The 24,882-nt window shown below is 38.0% G+C and overlaps 1 protein-coding gene and 1 pseudogene across 1 annotated transcript in view; one reads left to right on the forward strand and one right to left on the reverse strand.

The window, feature by feature from the left end:
* Positions 1 to 24,882, forward strand: part of Mipol1 (mirror-image polydactyly 1) — a 310,896-nt gene that overhangs the window by 17,678 nt on the left and 268,336 nt on the right. The window lies entirely within an intron of this gene.
* Positions 16,799 to 16,932, reverse strand: LOC118595643 (annotated as a pseudogene).

A 24,882-nucleotide genomic window follows, 5' to 3' on the forward strand; every position in this document is an offset into this window, starting at 1 on the left:
GAAGACCTGAGTTCAGTTCCTAGCCCCTACATCAGGCAGCTTACAACTGCCAGCAACCCCACTTCCAGGGGATCTGATGCCCTCTTCTGGCCTCTACAGGCACTGTACTCACATGCACACACACCACACACACACACACACACACACACACACACACACACACACACACACGCATGCACAATTTAAAATTAAAATAAAATCTTTAAACAAAGAAATTATTTTTAGGTAAGATGGAAATAATTCCAAATAAAGTTGGAGTAATAATCCTTGTAATATACTTCTTTCTGGAGATATTTTCTACTTCTGATGAATTTCTTTGAAGGATATAGGATTATTCAAGTTTTCTGTATCTACAGAGTGATTTTATTATTTTCCTAAAGATTTATTTATTGTATATAACATTTCAAATACATTGTCATAAATAAAGTTATTATTTTTATAATTCTTCATATTGTTTTGTTTGTGACTGTTCTTTTTGACCATTTTTTTAGAAATCTCAGTTCATCAGTGTCTTCAAAAGAGTCAAATTTTGACTTTGTTAATCTTAGTGGTGTATTAATTAATTAATTCATTCATTTATTTGAGAGAGATTCTCACTTTTGCATCCAAGCTGGTGAGGGACTCATTATGTAGACCAGGCTGTTCCTGAACTCAAACACCTGCCTCTGCCTACCAAGTCCTTGGATTAAAGACATGCGCCAACACCCCTGGACCTTATATTTATTTCTGATTTAATTAATTTCTGGTCCTAATTTTTTCTGTTCTATTTGGCTTTTTTTTTTCCTTTTGTTTCAGTTTCTCATTATGGCTATTTAACTTGTTAATTTTCTGTTTTCTCATTTACAATACATACATTGTGTGTGTGTGTGTGTGTGTGTGTGTGTGTGTGTAAGTTAAGTTTGCCTTGGATAGTACTTTAGTTATATTTCACATGTATCCCTTTGTGGAATCTCTTATTTTAAAATGCTATGAATTTTGGAATACAGTCCTATGAATTGTAAAAGAATTAAAAATCCATGTACACCTCTACAGTCCGAACACAGTGAGTCCACCACCCACAGTTATCCCCTGGTGCTATCCTTTCTTCTCAGATCCTCCTAGTGCCCACAGTTACTAAGTACTGATCTGTTGCCTGGTACTGTAGTTACAATACTGTAGTTGTGCCATTAACAAGAAAGTTGTGTAAATGAAGTTAAGTGTGTAGTTTTTTTTCTTATGCTGGTTACTTTTGCTGAACTTGATGTTTTGAAAATCATTTATCACATGAATCAATAGTTTAAGTCTTATTGATGGGTATTGTGCCATATGCCTAGGTTTTTTAGTTATTCAAGCAGTGAGAACACTAAAGTTTCAAGGTTTTTACTAAGGACTTTTACGTTGACTTAAGTTTCTCATTTCTAGGGTTGATCCTCAGCACTGGACTTTCTAGGTCATTTGCTGACTGTATCCTGTGCATTTTAAGAAACCACAAACCATTTTGTAGACTGGCTATTCTGTTTTGTATTCCCACAATCAGTTCATGGGAATTATTCTAGCTGTTCACCCTTTGTTATCATTTGATACCTTTATTTTAATCTTAAAATTGACATTATTACTTTTTTTTCTTTAGCACTGGACATCTAACTTGTAATATTATACATGTGAACAACACTATATAGTATCCCTTCTGGCTTTTATTAGCCACTTTCCAATTATTGATTGTGTTGAACAGCTTTGCTTTAACTTATTTGTCATGTTCATATCCGTTTTGGTGAATTGCTTCAGTACTTTATCTTTTCTTATTGTTCAACATCAATATTTCTTTCTATTTATTCTGGATTTAAGTCCTTTGTCAGATATATGTTACAAGTGTTTTCTTTATTTTTGTAATGTTTCTCTTAATTACATTAATAGTTCATTGGCAAAAGAAAAGTTTTTAATTTTAGTAGGTCCTATTTATCATTTCTGTATGTAAATGATGTTGTTTTTGTTATTTCTAAGAATGATTTGCTTGTAAAGTTTTTTCTTTTCTATTTTCTTCTAAAACTTTTCATGAATTTGCTTTGATGTAGATCTGTAATACAGAAATATATATTTTATTTTATGTGTATGAGTGTTCTGTCTACATGTATGATCATGTGCATGCCTGGTTATCTGCTGAGAGTGTATTGGATCTCTTGCACCTGGAGTTACTGGATGCTTGTGAACCACCTGGTGGGTGCTTGAAACTGAACCTTGGTCTTCAGCAAGAACAGTGAGCCCTCTTAACCACTGAGCCATCATTCTAACTTCTTCAACACATTTTTCTCTTTTGTTGAAAATAGATTCTTCTCTCATATAATATATCCTTATTCTGGTTTCCTCTTCCTCTACTCCAGTTCCTCCCCTCCCACCAGATCCAGAGCAGACTTCTGAGGGATAACAATAAAATGTAATAAAATAAAATAGAAGATGAAATAAAAAATACCTCATCAAAGTTGAACAAAACAAACCAACAGAAGGAAAAACGGCCAAGAGAATCCACAAGAATTGGAGACCCACTTGTTCCCATACTGAGGAGTCCCATAAAAATAATAAATTGGAAATTATAATATATACATAGAGAACCTGGTGCAGACCTGTGCAGGCCCTGTGCAGGCTTTATCAGTCTCTGAGAGTTCATATGAACTCTGATAATGTTGATAGAGAGGGCCTTGTTTTCTTGGTGTCCTCCATCCCATCTGGCTCTTACACTCTTTCATCACCTCTTCTGCGGTGTATCCTTAGTTTTGAAAAGAGGGATTTGATGGAGACATCCCATTAAGGGTTTAGTGTTCCAAGGTCTTTCATTCTTTGTATAATGTTTGGCTGTGGGTCTCTGTGTTTGTTCCCATCTTCTATAGGAGGAAACTTCTCTACTAATGTCTGAATAAGGCACTGGTCTATGAGTTGAGCATAGTATCATTAGGAGTCATTTATCATTACTTTTTTGTTGTTTGTTTTAGACCAGTAGTATTTGGTTTTACCCTAGGTGCTTGGGTATCTAATCTCTGGTTCTTGGTCCCCCAAGCAGTATTGAGTATGGGTTCCATCTTGTGGATTTGCCTTAAGTCAAATCAGATATTGGTTGGTTACTCTCACAAGCTTTGTGCCACCTGTTGGTTGTTATACTCTTTTGGGAGTCTACCACCAAACTCCAAAATAAATTACACAAGGAGGCTTATACGTAAGTATAAATTGCCAGCCTTAACTTGGCTTATTTCTTGCCAGCTTTCCTTAACTTTAGATTAGCCCATCTACCTTTTGCCTCTGGGTGTTTCCCATTCTCTTACTTCAGTAAATCTTACTCTTATTCTGTGGCTGCTTGTGTAGCTGGGTGACTTGTCCCTGGAGTCCTCCTTCTTCTCTGTCTACTTCTTTTTCCTCCCAGATTTCTCCTTCTATATCTTCTCTCTGCCTGCTAGCCCCGCCTATCTTTTCTCCTGTCTTGCTATTGGCTGTTCCAGTTCTTTATGAGACCATCAGGTGTTTTAGACAGGCACAGTAACACAACTTCACAGTTAAACAAATGCAGCATAAACAAAAGTAACACATCTTAAAATAATATTCTCCAACAGCCACCATTGCTCTAGCATATCTTGAAGGCAGGATAGAATTGAAGTTCAGAGGGTTTGTGGCTGGCTTGGTGTTTACATTTTTCTTTAGGTAGCCTGCAGAGTACCTTCCTGTATAAAAGACTCTAGGACAGGGATGGTTGGTGGGGGGGATGCGTGAAGGCACTATGTATGCACCAGCTAGATTTCTCCATTTTTGATGAGTTGTGTAGGTGTTGCTTTCAGAAATGGGGGCTTGATGTCAGTTTGTGGAGAGCAACTATTATCTGTAGTTTGAGTTTTCCTGCCTGGCCCTCTTACCCGCCAGTCCCACAGTCGCTCAGACCCAACCAAGAAAGCACACAAAAACTTATATTGCTTACAAACTGTATGGCCGTGGCAGGCTGCTTGTTATCTACCTTTTCTATCTTAAATTAACCCATTTCTGTTAGTCTATACTTTGCCACATGGCTTGTGGCTTACCGGTGTCTTTACATGTTGCTTTTCATGGCAGCGGCTGGCGGTGTCTCCCTCCAACCTTCTACTTCCCAGAATTCTCTTCTCTCTTGTCCCGCCTATACTTCCTGCCTGGCCACTGGCCAATCAGAACTTTATTTACACAGAGCGATATCTACAGCACTTCCCCTTTTCTTTTCTTTTTTTTTAAAGGAAGGTTTTAACTTTTACATAGTACAATTACATATAACAAAACAATTATCAAGCAAGAATTATAGTTACAATATTAAAGAAGATATCCTATCTATCTTATATTTTTGAGTCTAAGGTTTTATATCTAACTTTTATCATAATTGAGGAAATTATAACTATCTAGTCTTCAACCACATCAAAGACCTCAGAAGGATGTAATATTACCTGAGAACCGGGAGAAGGATGCAAGCAACTTCTGGGAGTCTTGCAAGAGTAGACAGAGACAGCTGGCAGCCTGGACAGTCACCTAATGTTCCTTTGTAAAGTTGGGGCATTTGTCTTCAGCCCACAGGGCTAGAATCTCTTGGTCACTTTTTTTAGTGTCCTGTAGAATGTCTGGCAGTTTCCTCTGCGAAGCAGGAACCTGAAGGACCATTTTTTCAAGCAAAGTTCAGTGGTCACCTTTCTATGGGTCCTGCATGTCCAGTTAATCAAGCAGTCCAGACAAGAACAGTTTCTTGCCCAAATGGCTATTTTTGCCAAGGTGAAGATAAGATATGAAGTGTCTTCAATGCCCATCCTCCTCTCTGAAGTGAATCGGTGCTGCCAGGAACAGACATGTCTCACTGTCCAGAAAGTCTAAATTTTAAAAATATTTTAAATGCCATATTCTGAAGGTCTTTGAAGTATTTGAAGATTACCTATCTATCTGAAATATCTCTATGTATACCCAGAAGACTTAACTAACATGGCTATGAGTATGATTATCACAGATGATTAATTATTATTCTATTTTTAATTATCCATTACAATTTTAAATGAGCTATACAAACATAATACCTTAAACACGAGTAGAAATATACACACAGTATAACAAAATTAACTTTAAATTTGTATCAATAGACTAAAATCTATACCAATGTAAAACATTTTAAACAAGTTGTTGCTCTTTAGAAGTAAGTTCCTTCCTTAACCTACCCTTTCATCCTATTATATCTATATCATATCCCCTTTTCTTCTTTAGAAAGAGATCACATTTATAATCAACCTGCTTTAAAGAAAAATATTGGTTTTTCTCTGTCCCACACCAGAGGGCTCTTCTGATTTGGGACACAAGAATCTCTTAACCTTCTCTTTTAGCAGTATGTCTGGGTTTAGAGAAGGAGTGAGCCAATTCCATCTCCAAAGCCAGCTTGATAATTTTGGGAATGTGGGTGTAGTTTCTCTTACTACTTCCTGCTGGAGGGGGGCGCTGTATCTTATGAGGACACAAAGAAAATTTTAGGATTATGGAGTAGTCCATTAGGGTGAACCTCTGAGCCAGTTGCTCTGAAACCATTCTGGATGTTGGATCATCTGGGCCATGGTGTAATCGGAGACCTTTCAGGTGGTCTTGGCTGATCAAACCTGATGTATCTTAATCTGGAACAAATCCATAGCCTCTGGCTTTCTGTGGAAACAAAAGCAGAGACTCCTTTCCAAAGCAACATATCCTTATATCCAAATTTTGAAGTCAAGGTGCCTTTAAAATTTACATATTTGTTTAACTCAACAGCTTTTATGATCAAATCTTTTTCTGTGGTTAAAAATCCCAAAGACAAGACAAACCAGATTCTCTGTGTAATATCCATCTTTGTAAGACTGAAACGCTTCTGTGGCTGCTGGCTCCACCCACCTCAGTTTTCCAACATAGCGGTGGTACACAGTTTACTGCCAGCTCTGGGTCTGGAGCCATGTGTACCATCAACTATCAGAAGCAGTTCTATCAAAGCAGTGCATAGCCCAGGAACTTTTTTTTTAAACTAGCAAAGGCTAAATCTACCACACAGCAGAGTAAAGTGCCACTTGTAGACTCCTCATTCCTGCCATACAGCAGGTCAGATGCACACGCCAGGAACCCGCCATAGTAGCTCAAACCAGCAGGCTGTCGCTAACTTGAAAGAAACAATTAGGAAGCTGTTTTTAGCTCTGTTTTAGAATCTTTTTTCTCAGGTTTTAGGTGGAAACTCTTGCAAACACGTTGGGCGCCATTTGTAGTTTGAGTTTTCCTGCCTGGCCCTGTCAGGACAAATCTCTCTTACCCGCCAGTCCCACAGTCGCTCAGACCCAACCAAGAAAGCACACAAAAACTTATATTGCTTACAAACTGTATGGCCGTGGCAGGCTGCTTGTTATCTACCTTTTCTATCTTAAATTAACCCATTTCTGTTAGTCTATACTTTGCCACATGGCTTGTGGCTTACTGGTGTCTTTACATGTTGCTTTTCATGGCAGCGGCTGGTGGTGTCTCCCTCCAACCTTCTACTTCCCAGAATTCTCTTCTCTCTTGTCCTGCCTATACTTCCTGCCTGGCCACTGGCCAATCAGAACTTTATTTACACAGAGCGATATCTACAGCAATTATCTTGGCAGTAGCCTGGGTTGTTTGGGGATTCACATGTCCAACAACAAATTTAGATGTAACCCAGTCCCTTTACTGAATGCATCACTTGGTGTCGAGATGGCCAGTTGGGACTCTGTCTCCCCCATTATATGACTGTTTTATTTAGATCGCCTTCATATCTATATATTTTGGAAAGTTTTTGCTGTATTTTGTTTCCATCCTACCCCTCAAATGCTCCTTAATTTTAACTCTCTCTCCCTATAATTCCCTCCTTCAAGTCCCCTCCTTTCCCTATTCATCTCCCCATTCCAGTCATTCCCATGTATCTATTCCATTTCCATTTCCCAATGAGACTCTGTACCCTCTAGTTCCCTATTCTATACTTCTGTGGATTGTAGGTTGGTTATCATTGACCTAACTGCTAATACCCACTTATAAGCAAACATATACCATGCTTGTCTTTCTGGATCTGAAATACCTCACTCAGGATGATTTTTTTTCTAGTTCCATCCATTTGCCTGCAGATTTCATGATGTCATTTTTTTAAACCACTCAGTAGGACTCCATTTTGTAAATGTACCACATTTTCTTTATCCATTCTTATGTTGAGGGACATTGACGTTGTTTCTAATTTGTGGGTAATATGAGTATAGGAGCAATGAATATATTTAAGCAAATGTCTTTGTGGTGGTATGAAGCATCCTTTGGGTATATGCCAATGAGTGTGGTATAGCTGGATCTTGAGGGAGAATCAATTCCCATCTTCCCAAGGAACTGCTGTACTGATTTCCATAGTGGCTGTAAAAGTTTGCAGTCCCAACAGCAATGAATGAGGGTTTCCCTTACTACACAACCTCACCAGAATGAGCTGTCACTTGTTTTCATTAATCTTAGCCATTCTGATAGGTGCAAGGTGAAATCTCAAAGCAGGTTTTGGTTTGCATTTCCCTGATGGCTAAGGATGTTGAACATTTCTTTAAGTGTTTCTCAGCCATTTGAGTTTACTGTATTGAGAATTCTCTGTTTATATTTGTACCCCATTTTTAATTGGATAACGTTTTCTTGATATCTAGTTTTTAATGAATTCTTTTTATGTTTTGAATACTAGCCCACTACGGTTGTGTAGTTCGTAAAAATCTTTTCCCTTTCTGTGGGCTTTTGCTTTGTCCAAATGACATGGTTTGTTTGTTTGTTTGTTTGGTTTTTGGTTTTTTTGTTTGTTTTGTTTTTTTTTCCCCACGCAGAAGCTTCTTAGTTTCTTGAGGTTCCATTTATTAATTTTTGATCTAAGTACCTGTGCTAATGATATTCTGTTCAGAAAATCTTCTCCTGTCTCAATGAGTTTAAGGCTGTTCTCCACTTTTTCTTCTCTCAGGTTCAGTGTATCTGGTTTTATGTTTAAGTCCTCAAAGACTTGAGTTTTTATTATATAAGCCTTTTACATGCTTTGTTTTTGTTAGAGTTACCTCAAGATATTTATATTATTTGAGGCTCTTGTGAAAGGTGTTATTTCCCTGATTTCTTTCTCAGTCCATTTACCATTTGTATATAGGAAGGGTACTGATTTTTGTGAGTTAATTTTTTATCCAGCTACTTTGGTGAAACTGTTTATTAGCTGTAGGAATTCCCCAGTGAAATATTTAGGGCTGCCTATGTAAACTATCATATTATCTGCAAATAAAATACTTAGACGTCTTCCTTTTCAATTTGTCTCTTTTTTGTTGTGTTTTTGTTTTTCGAGACAGGGTTTCTCTGTGTAGCTTTGTGCCTCTCCTGGAACTCACTTGGTAGCCCAGGCTAGCCTTGAACTCACAGAGATCCACCTGGCTCTGCCTCCCGAGTGCTGGGATTAAAGGCGTATGCCACCATCGCCTGGCTTCTTTTCAATTTGTATCCCCTTGGCACCCTTCAGTTGTCTTGTTGCTCTAGCTAAAACTTCAAGTATTATATTGAATAGGTATGGAGAGAGTGAACAACCTCATCTTGTTGCAGATTTTAGTGGAATTTCTTTGAGTCTCTGTCCCTTTAAGTTGATGTTAGCTATGGGCATATTGTAAATTGCCTTAATTATGTCTATGTATGTCTCTTGAATCCCTAATTTCTCCATGACTTTTATAATGAAAGGACATTGGATTTTGTCACAGGTCTTTTCCATATCTAATGAGATGATCATGTGGATTTTGTCTTAAAGTTTGTTTATATGGTGGATTACATTTTTTTTTTCGTTTAAGTATGTTGAACCATCCCTGCATCTCTTAGATGGAGCCTACTTGATCATAGTTGATGATCTTTTTGATGAGTTCTTGGATTTGGTTTGCAAGTATTTGTTGAGAGTTTTTGTATCTATGTCCATAAGGGAAATTGGTCTGTAATTTTCTTTTTCTGTTGGGTTTTTATGTGGTTGAGTATAAACTTAACTATGGCCTCATTAAATCAATTTGGCAATGTTCTGTTTCTTTGTTGTAGAACAATTTGAGGAGTATTGGTATTAGGTCTGACAGAATTGTACACTAAAACCATCTGTCCCTGGGCTTTTTGTTTTGTTTTGTTTTTTGTTTTTTGGTTGAGAGACTTCTAATGACTGCTCTAGGGAAACAAGTCTGTTTAAATTGTTTATCTGATCTGCATTTATCTTTGTTAAGTGATATGCATTGAGAAAAGTATCGATTTCTTTTAGATTTTCAAATTTTGCTGAGTACATGTTTTTAAACTATGTTCTTATGATTCTCAAGATTTCTTTATGTCTGTTATGTCCCCCTTTTCATATCTAGTTTTGTTACTTGGGATATTTTCTCTCTGTCTTGTAGTTAATTTGGATAAGCACTTGTCAGTCTTACTCATTTTCTCAAAGAACCAATTCTTTGTTTCATTGATTCTTTATATTTCTTTTCTATTTTGTTGATTTCAGCCCTAAGTGTGATTATTTTACATTCTACTCCTCTTGGGTTTGATGTCTTCCTTTTGTTCTAGAGGCATAAGATCTCTCCAATTTTTTATGCAGGAATTTAGTGCTACTTGCCTCTTCAAACTGTCTTCATTGTGTCCTATACTTTTGGGTATATTGTGTGTTCATTTTCATTCAATTCCAGAAAGTCTTTAGTTTCTGTTTTAATTTTTGTCTTGATCCATTTTTCATTCAGTGGTGAGTTGTTCAGTCTACAGGAGTATGTAAGTTTTCTGTTGTTTTTGTTGTTTACATGCAGCTTGATTGATATCTATAGTAGTCAGATAGGATGCAAGATGTGTTATTTTGATTTTCTTGTATCTGTTGAGACTTGCTTTGTGTCCAGGTATGTGATCAGTTTTGGAGAAAGTTACATGAGGTGCTGAGAAATTATATTCTTTTCTGTTTGGGTTAAATTTTCTGTAGATATCTGTTAGTTCTATTTGCTGTATACATCAATTAGCTCCAGTATTTCTCTGTTTAAGTTTTCTGTGGATGATCTGTCTATTGGTGAGAGTAGGGTATTGAAATCTCCCAGTATCAGTGTCTGAGGGTCAATATGTGATTTAAGCTGTGGTAGTGTTTCTTTTACAAACTTGGATGCCTTTGTGTTTGGGCCATAAATGTTGAGGATTGAAATGTCCTTTTGGTTGATCTTTTCTTTGATGAGTATGTAATGTTCTTCCCTATCTCTTCTGATCAGTTTTGATTTGAAGCCTATTTTCTTAAATATTAAAATAGATGCAACAGCTTGCTTCTGAGGTCCATTTGCTTGGAATATCCTTTTTCATCCTTTAAACCCTGAGGTAACATCTATCCTTGATGTTAATGTGTGTTGCTTGGATGTAGCAGAAGGATATATCCTGTTTTTGCATCAATTTTTTTAGTCCTTGTCTTTTTATTGGGGGAATTGTGACCATTGATGTTGAAAAATATCAATAGCCAATGATTGTTGATGCCTTTTATTTTTACTTGATGTTGCTGTTTTTGTTGTTGTTGTTGTTGGTGGTAGTGTGTGTGTGTGTGTGTGTGTGTGTGTGTGTGTGTGTGTGTGTGTATGTGTATGCTTCCCTCTTGTTTTTGGTGCTATGGGATTATTCCCTATGTTTTCTTGGATATAGCTAACCTCTTAAGGTTAGAATTTTCCTTCTAGCATCTTATGTAGGGATGGATTTGTACATAGAAATTATTTACAATTTGGTTTTTATTCATGGAATGTCTTATTTCCTCCATTTATGATTATTGAAAGTTCTTTTTAGGTATAGTAGTCTGGTCTAGCATCTGTGGTCTCCTAGTGTCTGCAGCACACCTCTCCAGGCCCTTCTAGCACTTAATGTTTCCATTGAGAAGTCAGGTGTAATTCTAATAGGTCTGCCTTTATATGTTACTTGGTCTTTTTCCCTTTTAGCTTTTAATATTCTTTCTTTATTCTGTATGTTTAGTGTTTTGAATAATATGTGCCAAGGAGACTTTCTTTTCTGATTTAGTCTATTTGGTGTTCTGTATGCTTCTTGTACTTTGATAGCCATCTCCTTCTTTAGATTAGAGAAATTTTCTTCTAAGACTTTTAAAAAATATATTTTCTGTGCCTTTGACCTGGAATTCTCCTCCTCCTTCTACTCCTGTTATTCTTAGATTTGGCTTCATCATAGTGTTCCAGATTCCCTAGATGTTCTGCATCAGGAGTTTTTTAGGTTTAACATTTTCTTTGACCTATGTATCAAATTCTTCTATCTTTTCTTCAATTTCTGATATTCTCTCTTCCATTTCTTATATTTAGTTGGTGAAGCTTGCCTCTGGGTTCCTGTTTGGGTTTCTAAATCTTCCACTTCCAGATTTTTCTTAGTTTGAGTTCTTTTTATTGATTATATTTTCACTTACTGGTCATTAACAATTTTATTTACTTCTTTCCATTATTTGTTTGTTCGTTTCATAGATTTCTTTAAGGAATTTATTTGTTTCCTCTTTAAGGAAAATTAAGATTTATTCATTTAATTATATTCATAAAAGCTGTTTTAAGTTCTTTCTTTTATGCTTCATTTATGTTGGAATATTAGGACCTTTGAGGTAGAGTTGCTGGGCTCTAGTGGAGACACAGTGTTCTGACTGTTACTGTGTTTTTATCCTGGCATTTAGGCATTTGAGATTGGGAAGATTGTAGTTCTAGGTGCTAATGTCTGGTCTTGTCTTTGTTGGGTGGGTGTTTTGTTCCTTGGTTTCTCTTAACTTTCTGGTTCTTAGGAGAGTGTGGTGGTTATGTGTTGCCTGGTAGGAAATTCTTCTGGGGTTCTGATTAGTAGCCATTATGGGTTCTCAATATTGGAAGCTGACACTTATGGATGAGAATGGACTGAGAAGGCTGAGGGAATTCACAAGAGGAAGAAATCAGGGTGTTCCACCAGGATCTGCTTAGTTCATGCCCTGGGAATAGGGCCAGAGAGTGAGGGGAAGCCACAGAAAAAGGTCTACTACAGAGCTGGGAATGAGACTAGAGAATTGGATTGGAGGTGATGAGGGAGAGGGATCTGCAGTTAGCCTATGTGTTTCACTAATCAGAGTAGCCTGTGAGGTTCCCAGGGAATTCCTGCTGAAGTTGGGAGCTGGGATAAAGCAACTAGTGTGTGGGAGGAGGTTAGGAGGGGAAGATCTGTGGGATCCACTGGTGATAGAGGTGCTTGGGGGTGGTGCATTAGTAGATGGTTTACTGCAGAGCTGGGGTGAGGCTGGGGCATTGGATTGGAGGAGCTGAGGGAGCAGTGAAGATCTGTAGTTAGCCTACCTGTTTCTCTGGCCAGAGTCTGCAATATGTTTTTTTAAATCAAATACTTAATGCATCAGTATTTCAGGGGAAAATGATGTGTCATTATTGTATTATAATTGGGCTGTTAATCTTGTCATTTCATCCACATTAACAGATCCATTTACATGGTGCTGCTAAGGGGTCTATTCTTTGTGTAGTTTCAGAGAAAGGCCTTTTGAGAAGTATACAAGTTCTTTCTCAATATTTACAGCCTTATTCACTGTTAACATTTTCATCATTCACATTTATTTTCTTAAAATTAGTAGTAACTGAATTACTTTGGTTTTATTCTGAGTCGTTTTTTGTTGTTGTTTGGCTGGTGTAATGTTCAACTTGACAGAATCTAGAATCACTTGTAGGCCTCTGGGCAGCCTGTAGGGCTTTCCTAAGAGAGGAGAGCCAAGTTATCAAACAACAAAACAGCTGACAACATGCTGGCAAGGATGTGCAGGAAGGAGGAACCCTCATTTCTGTTGGTGGGATTTTTCAAAAAACTAAAAATAAAACTAGCATATGAGCCAGCGATATCACTCCTTTGTGTATGCTCAAAGGACACAACATCCTACTCAGTCTACTCCAGAAATACTTGCTCAGCCATGTTCATTGTCACTCTAGTCACATAACTAGAAATGGAATCAGCCTAAATACCCTTCAACTGATGAGTGGATAATAAAGAAACATGGTACATTTACACTGTGGGATACCATTCAGTTGTAAAGGAAAAGGAAATAATGAAACTTGCAGGTAAATGGATGGAACTAGAAAATATATTGAGTGAGGCACCTCAGTTCTAAAAAGGGAAACACCACATATTATGATTTTTGATTTCGAGCTCCAATCTTCCAAGTGAGTAGGTAACCTAGAGTAAGCGCAGAAAGCAGGAAAGTAAAGAGGAGGTGGGGCATGAATGAAGAGAATAGCAGGATGCATGTAATGTGTAAATGGGTGAAATGGGAGTGAGGTGAAAGGAGGTCAGTACAGAAGGACAAAGGGAGGAGAATAAAACAGCACTCTAAGGATGCCTGCAGAAACCATAAGGAACCATACTTTACTTCCCAAGAGTTACATACAATATATATGCCTGTGTATACCTAGACATACACATAATTTTAAATTGAGTTATCCCACTTGGGCTGACAGTGCTTTCCCCAAAAGCCATAGACTGTCTAACAAAAACCCAAATACCATGCATGAGAAAGCCACTTTTGAGTAGTCGATCAGAAGTCCTAGACTGTTGTTGCCCTTGGTTGATTCCCACTGGCTGAAGGCTAGTCCCTGTCATTGATGACACTATGCACTTTAGATGCAAGACGCTGAGTGTCTGAGCTGGATCTGACTTTGAAGTCTCCTCCCTGAGGACTAGCCTTAATATTACTGGAAGGTAGGGAAGCAACCAATATTCTTACCCAGCAATGATGCCAGTGAACCACAGCATTGACCAGCATGGCACCATAACCCTAAGGGTACAGTAGTGTCACTCATATTTTGGTGGTAACCATCAGTTCTCTATTTGAGCTGAAGGCCTTCTCAACAGGAGAAAAAGACATGTCTGGTACTAGAAGCCTAGTCATCTACCTGGGGATAGTGAGCAAATGGATCTTGGGAGAGAAGCTACTGCCAACAATTTACTAAACTAGCATAATTCCTAACTGCATTCTATTTGTGTTTTCTTTATTGCCTCTATTGCAATTTTCAAGTCTTGAACAGTTTCCCTCACCTGTTTGATTGTTTTTTTTTCTTGGCTTTCTTGAAGGGATTTCTTGATTTCTTCCAATTTTTTGTTTGTCTTCTCCATTTTTTAAAGAGAATTTTTCATTTCTTCTTTAAGGACCTCTATCATATTCATAAAGTTATTTTTAAGGTCGTTTTCTTCTGCTTCATCTGTGTTGTGATGCTCAGGTCTTGTTGTAGAATCACTAGGCTCTGGTGGTGCCATATTGCTCTTTATGTTGTTGAATGCATTCTTACACTGCTGCCTACCCATTTTTATCTCCAATCCATACAGATGAAGCCTGTGCTTCCTGGAGTCCCTCTTCCTCCAGTCAGTGCAAGTGGAGCTCATGGCTCTGGTGGTCACTGGTGCCTTGGGGAATGGTTGGCAGGGGCGGGGTGGGGGGAGACAGGGAGATATTGCTGCCTAGTCTCTGGGGCTGTGATGGGTTCCTAACTGCATTCTAAATATTTATCCTCATATCCTCAGATAAGTATGAATCTCACCCCTCATCAAAGAAGTTTCTCTTTGCAACAGACAGATCATTACAGAGAAACAGAAGTAGTCAAAATGCAGAGAACAGGTGATCTTAGACCAACCTCATTTATAAACATATATAATACAACTTGAGTACCCAAGACTCAGGAAACATCACAGAAGAGGGGTGAAAAGATTATAAGAGTCACATAACCAGGAAGCTACTGTGAGATTGTGTCTCCTAGAAATAACAGGGAAGCTTCACCTCAACAACATGACTGTCCAAAAAGACATGGAGAACTAGGAGACCAATAGACATGTTTACATGCAAGGTGGAAATCTCATGGAACCCCACCCATAGACACAGAACTACAGACAACTAAGGAATGCTGAGAGCAGGAATAATAGTGCCCCAGGGAGGAGCCCACTGATGGGTCGTCTAAGGCTTAGTGGTCAGTCCTGGGATTATATGCATACAAATACCACTAAAGGTCTGAAATACACACATTACGTACACATATATTTGTTATTGGGAGCAAGAGGGTACAGGTGAGGACTGGAAGGAGGAAAGGGAAGGGGAAATAATGAATTGTGTTTTAACTTAAAAACATTTAAAAAATGTGTATTGTTTCAACAGTTTAGTTGGGTATCTTCTTTACTCATGGATGGCTTCATTTTCCTAAACTTCCATTTTCACTGGACATCAGGAAGAGAACATGGTCTACTCTCTCATTTGGGGTAAAGTATGTTCTATCATGATGAGATACTACGTAACACCATTTGGAGGTTTTTGTTGTTTAATAATTTAAGTCCTTCTCAAAGGCTCTTCAGATGCTTTTTGATTCTTGAGGCGGGTGTTGATATAACCATGACAAATGTTGGTATGGTTGCTTAGGGCCTAGATATAATTTAAGTATAGTGTATTTACCCAAATGTCAAGTATAGTCTGTTAGGCGTATTTCTTTTTCAAACTGATTTTAGTTTGTGTATTTTTCCTAAATCCCAAAGGTGAATCTATGGACTATATGTAGCTAATATACTGTATTCTATGACTTTTGGAGACCACCTTAATCCATGAATGTTGACTGCAATAGTGTTCCTATTTGATTTCATGCCTTTTATAACCTAGAGAACAAAGTAGTCCTTTTATATAGCAAGTAAGCTATGAGAGCATTTTTTCCCTCACAATCTAGTAAGTTTCTCAGGAAAGAAAAGTGACTTTATTTTAGCAGGGACACAGCACATCAGCTGTCTACTATTATACTTGATTGTACCTAATTCAAAAAAGTCTTTGCAGAACTAATAGAAATGTGACTCAAGTGGCAGTCTGATTTACTGTCATTGATGTGAACTTGGAAGGACTGTCTGACATCTTTCTGTTGTGGGATAACCACCAGAGAAGACTATTCAGACACAGTTTAAGCCAATGCAAAGTCTTTGTTAGCTGACCAGTGACTGACTATACTGGGTGGTCGGGATCTCAGTGTAGCCTCGAGCCTTTCTCAAGCTGAGCCTTTAAGCACAAAACCATATCCTGGGTTGACATACTTCATTTAACACGAACAGTTAGCCAGAAGTGGAGCTACAGAAGCCAAAAAGAAACTTCCCCAGAACCACGGACTTTGATGGATTAGGTCTTTGTTTTCCTTTCTGGCTGATGGTGCTGTCTGTTTTATGACCTGAGTGGTATTTCTATCATGCAGTCAGTTGTGCTAAGGTCTAGGAGCCTGTTACACTTTCCTTCAAATCACCTAGATTGAACCATCAAGTGTTTTTCATAAGTTAGCATCGGTTTTCATTCTTAAGCAAATGAGTTAGTTGCATTTTGCTTTGAGTAGTTCTTTTGGGAAAGGTAATAAAATTATTCCTTATGGTATAGTTTATTTATCACATTATTGTTTGCTGTTTTTTTTTGTTTCTATTATTATTCAGTTTAATTTGTAATTTCCCTTCCTCATTTATGTCTTATCTATGTGATGGGCAGTTCAGCATATTTGCTGGCACCTCTCACGGTGTTTTTGGCCACAAGGTATGTTTTATTTTCATCAATCATACAATTTTCTATAATATCTCAGGGCAAACTGGTTTCATTTAGCAGTCCTATTAGTGAGGGGTCCCTTTCAGAGACCCATGGGCCAGTGGTCTTGTTTCAGAGTCCTCAGGTTCACAGTGCAGCTTGTGGCTTGCATCCATCTTGCAGGTGGCTCTTCCACATCGCAAAGGGACCTTGGAGATGCCCTGGTGGGGTGCAGTGGGGTTGGAGGAAATCCTGTAGTCTAGGCTTTTAGGACATTTCATTCTGCTTTTCCTGCTCAGTGGTTTCTTTGGTTGGCAGGGTGTTTCTCTCCTGCTTCTCAGTTTTCTTCAAATTGGACTTATGGAAGCTTGTGATTCACCCATGACCAGCTTGTCTGCCATTTTCTTACAACCTGTGGAATCTCTTTCCCATCCCAAGCTCAAGGTGCTCCCCGGCTTGCATTGCTGAGGCAAGAAACAGGCACCTCTGATTGTGTTTATTCCCAGGAAAGCTTTACATGATTTGATAGAGAAATAATTGTAATACTGACAGTTGGTCCAGTGGAATGCACCTGTAATTCCAAGCACTCTGGAGGCAATTTCAGGAAGACTGTGAGTTTAAGGGCACCTGGAGTATAACCAGACTTAATATCAAAATGCTAAAACAAAACAAAACTATTATGGGACTAGACTTAGTGATGGAGTAATGTTCATAAATAGTACTAGTTAGCTACATAAGATGGAGTGATAAACACTTCCTTTATAGGTCTGGGGTTGTCCAGAGACTCACTAGTTTGGCCATTACTAAGTTCTAAACAAAGAAGAGGCTTTTATTCAGATACTAGTATAAGGTCTAAGAGGAGGGCCGCATTCCCATATGTGGTTCCTAGCCACATATGCCCTGGGTTTATAAAGGCAAAGAACATAAAGTTACATTCCGTTTACCTGCAAACAGAAGATTACTTTCTTTTTTGCAAAATGTTGATAATCTTTCTTTACAGAAGCAGAAACAGTGATTAAACTTATGACTTACTATCTTGCATAACACCACAGTTTTGCTAAAATTGTGCAAAACCAGGCAATTACAAAAACAGCCCTTAACATTTGGAAGTCCAATTTTGTTTTATAGTTCTCTCAAGCACAATAATGTAAAACTTTCAAACATAAAATTAGCCATCAACATATTATTATCCATCACACTTCAGAATTTTCTTAAGAGTATGTATAGCAAGTTGGGTGCTGTCATGTACCATGTGCAGGAACATCTCCCTCTGCTGGTAGTGTTACCAGGTCCTACAGCATGGTCTGGCAAGAGGAAACAAAGGTTTGTGAGGTTGGAAAGAGACCATTGTGAATTGTATAACTTCCAGTCTCATTGCCACATTTACATCCTGGAAATGTTTCCAGAAAAGTCTCTTTATTTCCTCCCATATTTAAACTTAGGACAAATTGAGCTAATGTTAAATATCCTTTAGTCCCATTATTTTGAATAATAAATGTTATAATTGTTCATGCCAATTTTCAGCAAGACCATGATAATAAAGAATGTATTGTTTAACGTTTCATAGTATTTTATTTCTTTGCCTCTATTTATACATACACAACCAGATGAAATATATTCAGACAGATAAAATTAATAAGAGATTCCATATTCCAAACCTTTAATTGAATTCTTGGCAATTCCTTCACCTAAAAACTAGGCAAAGCCTTGTGTACAGTAGATGTCTTCTCAGTCTTTGGTTCTTGGTTATTGGTAGAGGTTTGACAGGGTCAACTTGCTGGTTTCTTTGTTTCAAAATATGAACCCAGTGTAAACAAATGTATCTGTCAAAGATGTTTGATGTGGCCATATTGCTTGTTGTTGCAAAAATGAGCCACTAATGGAAACAGCTGGTTTCACTGCTCAGGTGATCATCCTGAACCATACAGAACAAATTTGCCCTTCCTCTTCCTAGTACAGGATTGTCACACATCTCACACATCTTGCACATTTGTTGAACTGAAAGAAAAGACTAACCACCATTCTGATAAGAAGCTGGAAGACTGTTGTAAATTCTTGAAATCTGGTATGCTTCCATCATTGATATGGTCCCAGGCAAGCCAGTGTGTGTGAAGAGTCCCTTTGATTATCCCTCTCCAGGTGTTTTTTTTTTTTTTTCCTGTTCATGATATGAGATAGACATTTGCTGTTCGTGTCATCAAAACAGAGAACAAGCCAGGCATTTAATCCCAGCACTTGGAGGTAGAGGCAGGTAGATTTCTATGAGTTGGAGGTCAGCCTGGCTACAAAGTGAGTTCCAGGACAGCCAGAGCTGTTAAACAGAGAAATGCTGTCTCAAAAAAAGGAAAACAAAATAAAAACAGAGAACAAGAAGGTTGCTGAGCTGGCAAAAGTCTGCCTGGAAAGCTCAGAATAGTAAATGGATATTATCTGTAACACCTGCCACTGCAGGCTCAATCTGTGTGGAAGAAACTCTTTGTCTCAACTGGCCATTTAAGTTTAAATAGTACAAGACAGAATTATAAAAACAATGCCCCATAAAATCTTCAGAACAAAAGGAAAATGTTTCATGGACCAAGTTTTATGTGTGTGGAAGTTTTAAATTACAATTTCTAAAAATCAGTACTTTTTAACGAAACTAACTTAACCAAAAATCTCCTGTGGAATTTGATGCCCATTAAAACCACTTGTAGTGAGAAAAACATTTTCTTTGTAATTGAAATATTGTGATTATATGTATCTGTGGTGTACAGTTTAACATCCAGTACTTGTATGATGTGCAATGATAGGATCTGAATAATTGGTGTATGCATCAACTCACACGTTGTTGGAACATTCAAAACCCTATTTATTGGTTATTTGGAAATGTTCAGTTAATTGTTGTCAGCCGTAGTTATTCCACTGTGCTGTAGAACGTTGAATTTAATCTTCTTATCCAGATGACATTTTACTGCACCCGCTAGTAATTGTCTATGTACTTTCCTCTTATATTTCTAGGCCTCGGTAAACAACCTTAATCTAATTCTCCAAGAACTACATTTTAGCTTCTACATCTAAGTAAGAATATCCATTTTGTGACTATCTTAGTTCACTTAGTTAAGTTTAATTCCACCAATGATAAAACAGATGGTTCATCCTCTTATGGTTGAATAATTTTATTTTACATACTAGATGGATAGTGTATTTCTCTGTAGATGTCTACCGTAAAGCTAGAAAGCTAGCTAGGTATTTGTTACTTTTTTTTAAAAAATCCATTAATTCAGTGGGAAGCACCTACTTTGTTCCTGTCTTGGCTATTAAAATAGGACTGTATAGTACATGTGGAGTGCAGATGTCTCAACACTCTGATTTTTTTCTTTAGCTATATATGAGGTAGAGTTCCTATGACATGGTGAATCTATTTTTTGTTTTCTCAGATACCTCCACTTAGTTTTCCATAATGGCTGCACTAATTTGCATTTTACCAACAGTGTATAAAATTCCCTTCCTTTATATTTCCTTTAGCATCTGTAATTTTTGTTTTATTGACAGTACCCTTTGTGACTGCGATGATCCAGTGGTTTTTTTTCTTTGCATTTCTTTGATAATAAGTGATGGTTTGATGTGTATATCAGACAGAAGATGCTGTGCTATAAGACCATCTTCACTTTGGTTCTGTGTTCTAAACACTTCAATGAAACAGCCTCTTGTTACTGTTTTGTTTCAGTCTTTGTTTTAGAGGAAAGCATTCTGAATGCTACATCTCTTCTCTACTTGCTGAGTCCTTAAAGCTCTAGTTCCTAAAGTTTTTATCATAATGACTTACTTGGTAATATTTTTTTGTGGTTTCTAGGCCACCTTCATCTTTTGTTTGTGAGTGACTTTTTTTGTGGTAATTGCATGTACATGTGTGCATTCGAGTGTATGTGTGTGTTCATGTATGCAGGTATGGGTGTGTGTGTGTGTGGAAGCCACAGGACAACCTTGAGTGCCGCCATTAGAGATATTGTCTACTTCCCTGGAGGTAGGCTCTTTCATTAGCCTGAAGATCACCAATTAAAACAGACAGGCTGACCAATGAGTCTCAGGGATCTTCCTGTCTCTACTTCCCCAGTCCTGGGATTATGAGCTCCTGCTGCCACAGTGTAGCACTTTTTTGTGGGTTCTGGTAATTGATCTTTGGTCCTTGTGATTTCAAGGTAAACACTTTGCCTTCTGAGATCCTCAGCGTGTTACTTGCTTTTTATTCCAGTAACTACTGAAAACAGGTTTGTAAAGATGTAAAATCACTGCAAGGCAAGGAGTTGTTAGATCTAAGTAGTAAATATTGAAGTAGTAGTTCATATAATGTTCAATAGGTGTCACTGTTTCCCACGAAAATTTAAAATACGAACTTTGCTTCATTGTTTGTGTATGCCTTTTTTACACAATTTGGAAACTATAGATCGGAGTCCATTTTGAAGTTTCTGTCTGTCTCTCTGTCTCTGTCTTTGTCTTTTGCCATCTCTGTCTCTGTCTCCCTCTGTCTCTGTCTTTTTCTCTCTGTACATCTATGTTACAGTTAGAAGACTGTTCATTAGTTCTAAATAAAATCCCATTTTCATTTCATATATGTATCAGAAAATAGCATAAAAACAATTTTAAGTAGACAGTTCAGTGACATTAGCTACCACCTACTTCCAGAGTTTCTCATCATCCCAAATAGAAATTTTGTGCCCAATTATAATGATTCCCTATTTTCTTTTCTCCAAGCCCTTACTCGCATCTATTTTACACACTTCTATAACAATATTTTCTTTTTAAAGTATCTCATATGAGCAGATTCACAATATATTTGTCATTTTCTCCCCAACCTTGCAAAGGCTTTTTTTTTAAGTTCTTTTTTTTATGTCAGTCATCATGCATGCATGAATCATGTTCCATAGTTTTGATTTTGCTTTCCCTAATAGCTGGTGATGTGAACATCTTTTTAATGTACATTCTCTCTCACCAAGCATACATCTTCATCATAAATCTGTTCAAGTCTTTTGTGTTAGTATTTTGTTGTTGAAGGTAATAGTAGTGTATTTTGAGAATTTCCAAGTTACTTTGGCAAACTATTCCTAATTTTTCATCACTGAAGTTTGTTCATTTATTTTATGTTTACCCAGTGTTTTCATAGACATTTCATCCCATTTAGGACTGAATGCTCCAAAGCTTCTCACTCTTCAGCACAGTGTCCAGTTGGTGGGTCCCTGTGTTAATTACCATCTACTACAAGGAGAAACTTCTCTGATAGGAGTTGAATGATGCTCTGATATATGTATGGGCATAGCAATATTCCATTAAGAGTCATCTTCTGTTATGTTTCTTTTGTAGAATAACAGTAGTAGGTTTTCTATAACCTATCTAGTCTCAGGTCCTTGGCCACTTTAGAAGTGTCAGGAATGGGTTCCATCTCGTGGAGTGGGCCTTACATCTCATTTTAAAGAGTGGCTGGTTACCCCTATAGCATTTGTGCCTCTGTTGTGCCAGTGTGCCTTGTTTTCTGGTCTCTCCTGAAAACTGTGTTTTAAGTAATGTAGCTGTTATGTCATGCAGAGCAGTAGGGTTTTTAAGAACAGGCATTAAGTCTTTTCATTGTTCTTTGGAGGAGTTTCCCCAGTGTTGACAGGGAATGATTGAACCAAATTTGACATTGGGGTCTGTGAGAGGCCCCCTAAGGTGTTTTCTGATGGCAAAGGGTTACCTTGTCTGTACCTTCTTGGTCTGTATTTATTAGTCCAGTGCTGACCTTTGCCACACTTTTTACATATTTCAGAAGGACTGGGGCGTCCTGTTTGGATTTTCGATAGAAAAACATTGTTTCTAGGAATGCTTTCCCTACCATCTCTTTTCAGATGACCTTGTTTACCACAATTAAAACATCTAACCTTTTTATTTCTTAGAAATCGCTTCTACTATCTAAGAATCATCATAAATGTGAGATCCAGTATCAGCTATATTTTGGATTCATTCATCTGTGGGCACTGATCTTGCCTTTAAAGGCCTAATCACCCTTTTGCATTCTGAATTAACATTTCTGAAAGGCAAAGATTCAACTAATATTTGGCTTTTGGATTTGATGCCATTCTGTTTATAGCTGAAGTCAATCTCTGTAAAACATCAGTGATGGCTTCTTTAAGGCCTTGTATAATTTTAGTAAATGACTCAGTCCTCTTTCCTGATTCTTCAACCTTATACCAAGCATTTAAAGCTGCTATATGGCATAGGGCCAAGGTGTGATCATCAAATCCAAACTGTCTTTGCAAATCAACATGTTGACCTTCATGGAGAAGCTGATCTTGGAAAAACTCAGAACCTCTAGCCCCATTTTGTTGTTTTATGACCCTAGCTTCCTCTCTCCACCATGGTTTTCATTGTAACTGAGGACCGGCTTCCAATATTGCTGTAGCTTAATCTTTCCAGTCTTGTGTGCTAACTCTGTTCTAAGTTGGCCATGAATTTAACATCTGTTTCACAAAAGGTGAATACATATCATATGAAAAGACTGCTTCCTTAAATCTCTTCAAATCTAACTAACATTTTTATAGGATCCCAGATAATTTTTACATAGCCTTGGTGGTGACTATTATCTGGTAGTCATTTTTGTATGGTAACTGGATAAGTTAAGGTTGGTTTTCTAATAACTTTGAGCTGCTCCTCTTCAGTTTCATAATGTAATGGTGTGGTAGGTTCTGTTCTAAGTTCCTCTGTCTCTGTGTGAATATTATACTTAATTTTCTTAGCAGATCTTTCTAAGGATTGTATCTTATCAATTTTCCATATTTGGCACTGATATCAAACCACTTTTCTTAAGGATAAAATCCTTTTCTTAAGGATAAAATATGAATTACCAAACTGATAATTATAATCAACATTATGTCAATTCTAGCTAATTTAATTTAATTTTTCCAGTTTCAGACCATCTATTGTAGAAACATACAGAGTCCTAACTCCCTGCATTGTTAATATTGTTTTCCATTTTTCACATGGGAAAAACCATGCCTTTAATCACAGCACTCGGGAGGCAGAGCCAGGAGGATCTCTGTGAGTTCGAGGCCAGCCTGGTCTACCAAGTGAGTTCCAGGAAAGGCGCAAAGGTACACAGAGAAACCCTGTCTCGAAAAACCAAAAAAATAAAATAAGTGGGGGAGGGATGGCCAGGCACCTGACTAGCTCAGTCTAGGTGCTTGTGACAGGCCACACAGGATGGGCCTGGGAGGGCAGCTGTGGGTATTCCAGGAAGCTGGACTAGCTCCACTGGGTCCAGGTGCTTGTTCCAGCAGCACTGGGAGGGGAGCAAGAGGCCTGAGAAGCGGACACAAGGGGAAAACAGACAGGAGAGGCTGTGTCATGACTGATCCTAGAGAAGCTGGCGGGAGCCTAGGGAGAAGGGCAGGGTGCCCTGGAATGAGTTCACCATGAGAACCTGTAGGCTGCTGACTCTGGCACTGTTTGGGGCCCAGATACCTGCAGTGTTTGATACTGGGGTGGGTGGTAGCCAGAGACTGCCATCATGACACTGCAAAGAGAAAGGTCCACAACTGGCTGGGAGGGTCTGGGGTGAGTGGGGGAAGCTGCTGCTATGGTTGAAAGGGGCTGCTCTGCCATCCAGGAGTGTTCCAAGGCCCCATATTGGGCACCATGTAATGTGTTTACTTGAATTGGTCTAGTATTAATAAAAACTTGAGAGTCATAAATTGAGATAAAAACCTGATAAATCCAAAGAACAGCTGAAAAATGATCAGCTAACCCTAATCTCCACATTTCCCAAATTGAAAAGCCCGTGAAACCTTTTCAAAGCCCCTCCTTATCTCTTCCCTGTCCCTCTTTATTCAAGCCCCTCAGTCCTCCAACATTTCTATGACTAATTACAGTCAACCATTTGCTGACTCCACCCTCTGATTCAAGATTTATCTTCATTGGCAGTCCTGGAGTGTCAGTGAGAACACATATCCTACAACACTAGTCAATAGGGTTGGAACTTCTAGTTGGGCACCAGCTCAATTTCTCTATGTTCAGTGATAGAAGTAAATAGTATCTTCAAAAATAAGGCCTTACCATCAGGTTTTGGAGTAACCAGTAGCCTTGGCAATAGTCTGTAACTTGGGGGAGTGGGTTTATAGGACCCCTTTGGCTAACAATTCAGCAAGTTGTAATCTATTCTTGGCAGTGGAGGTTTTAATTGGTGGCATTGATGTCTTGTTGGGGCATTGTCTGCCCTTTATATGGTGACTCCATTTAAGTCCCTTTCATATGGTATATATTTTTGGAAGCTTCTACAGTGTCTGAATTCCATATGGCTTTTCAAAAGTCTCTTTAGTGTTAGTTGTCCTGCCTCAAATTTCCCT

The sequence above is a fragment of the Onychomys torridus genome, chromosome 14 (genome assembly GCF_903995425.1).
Source record: "Onychomys torridus chromosome 14, mOncTor1.1, whole genome shotgun sequence".
NCBI classification, from domain to species: Eukaryota; Metazoa; Chordata; class Mammalia; order Rodentia; family Cricetidae; genus Onychomys; species Onychomys torridus.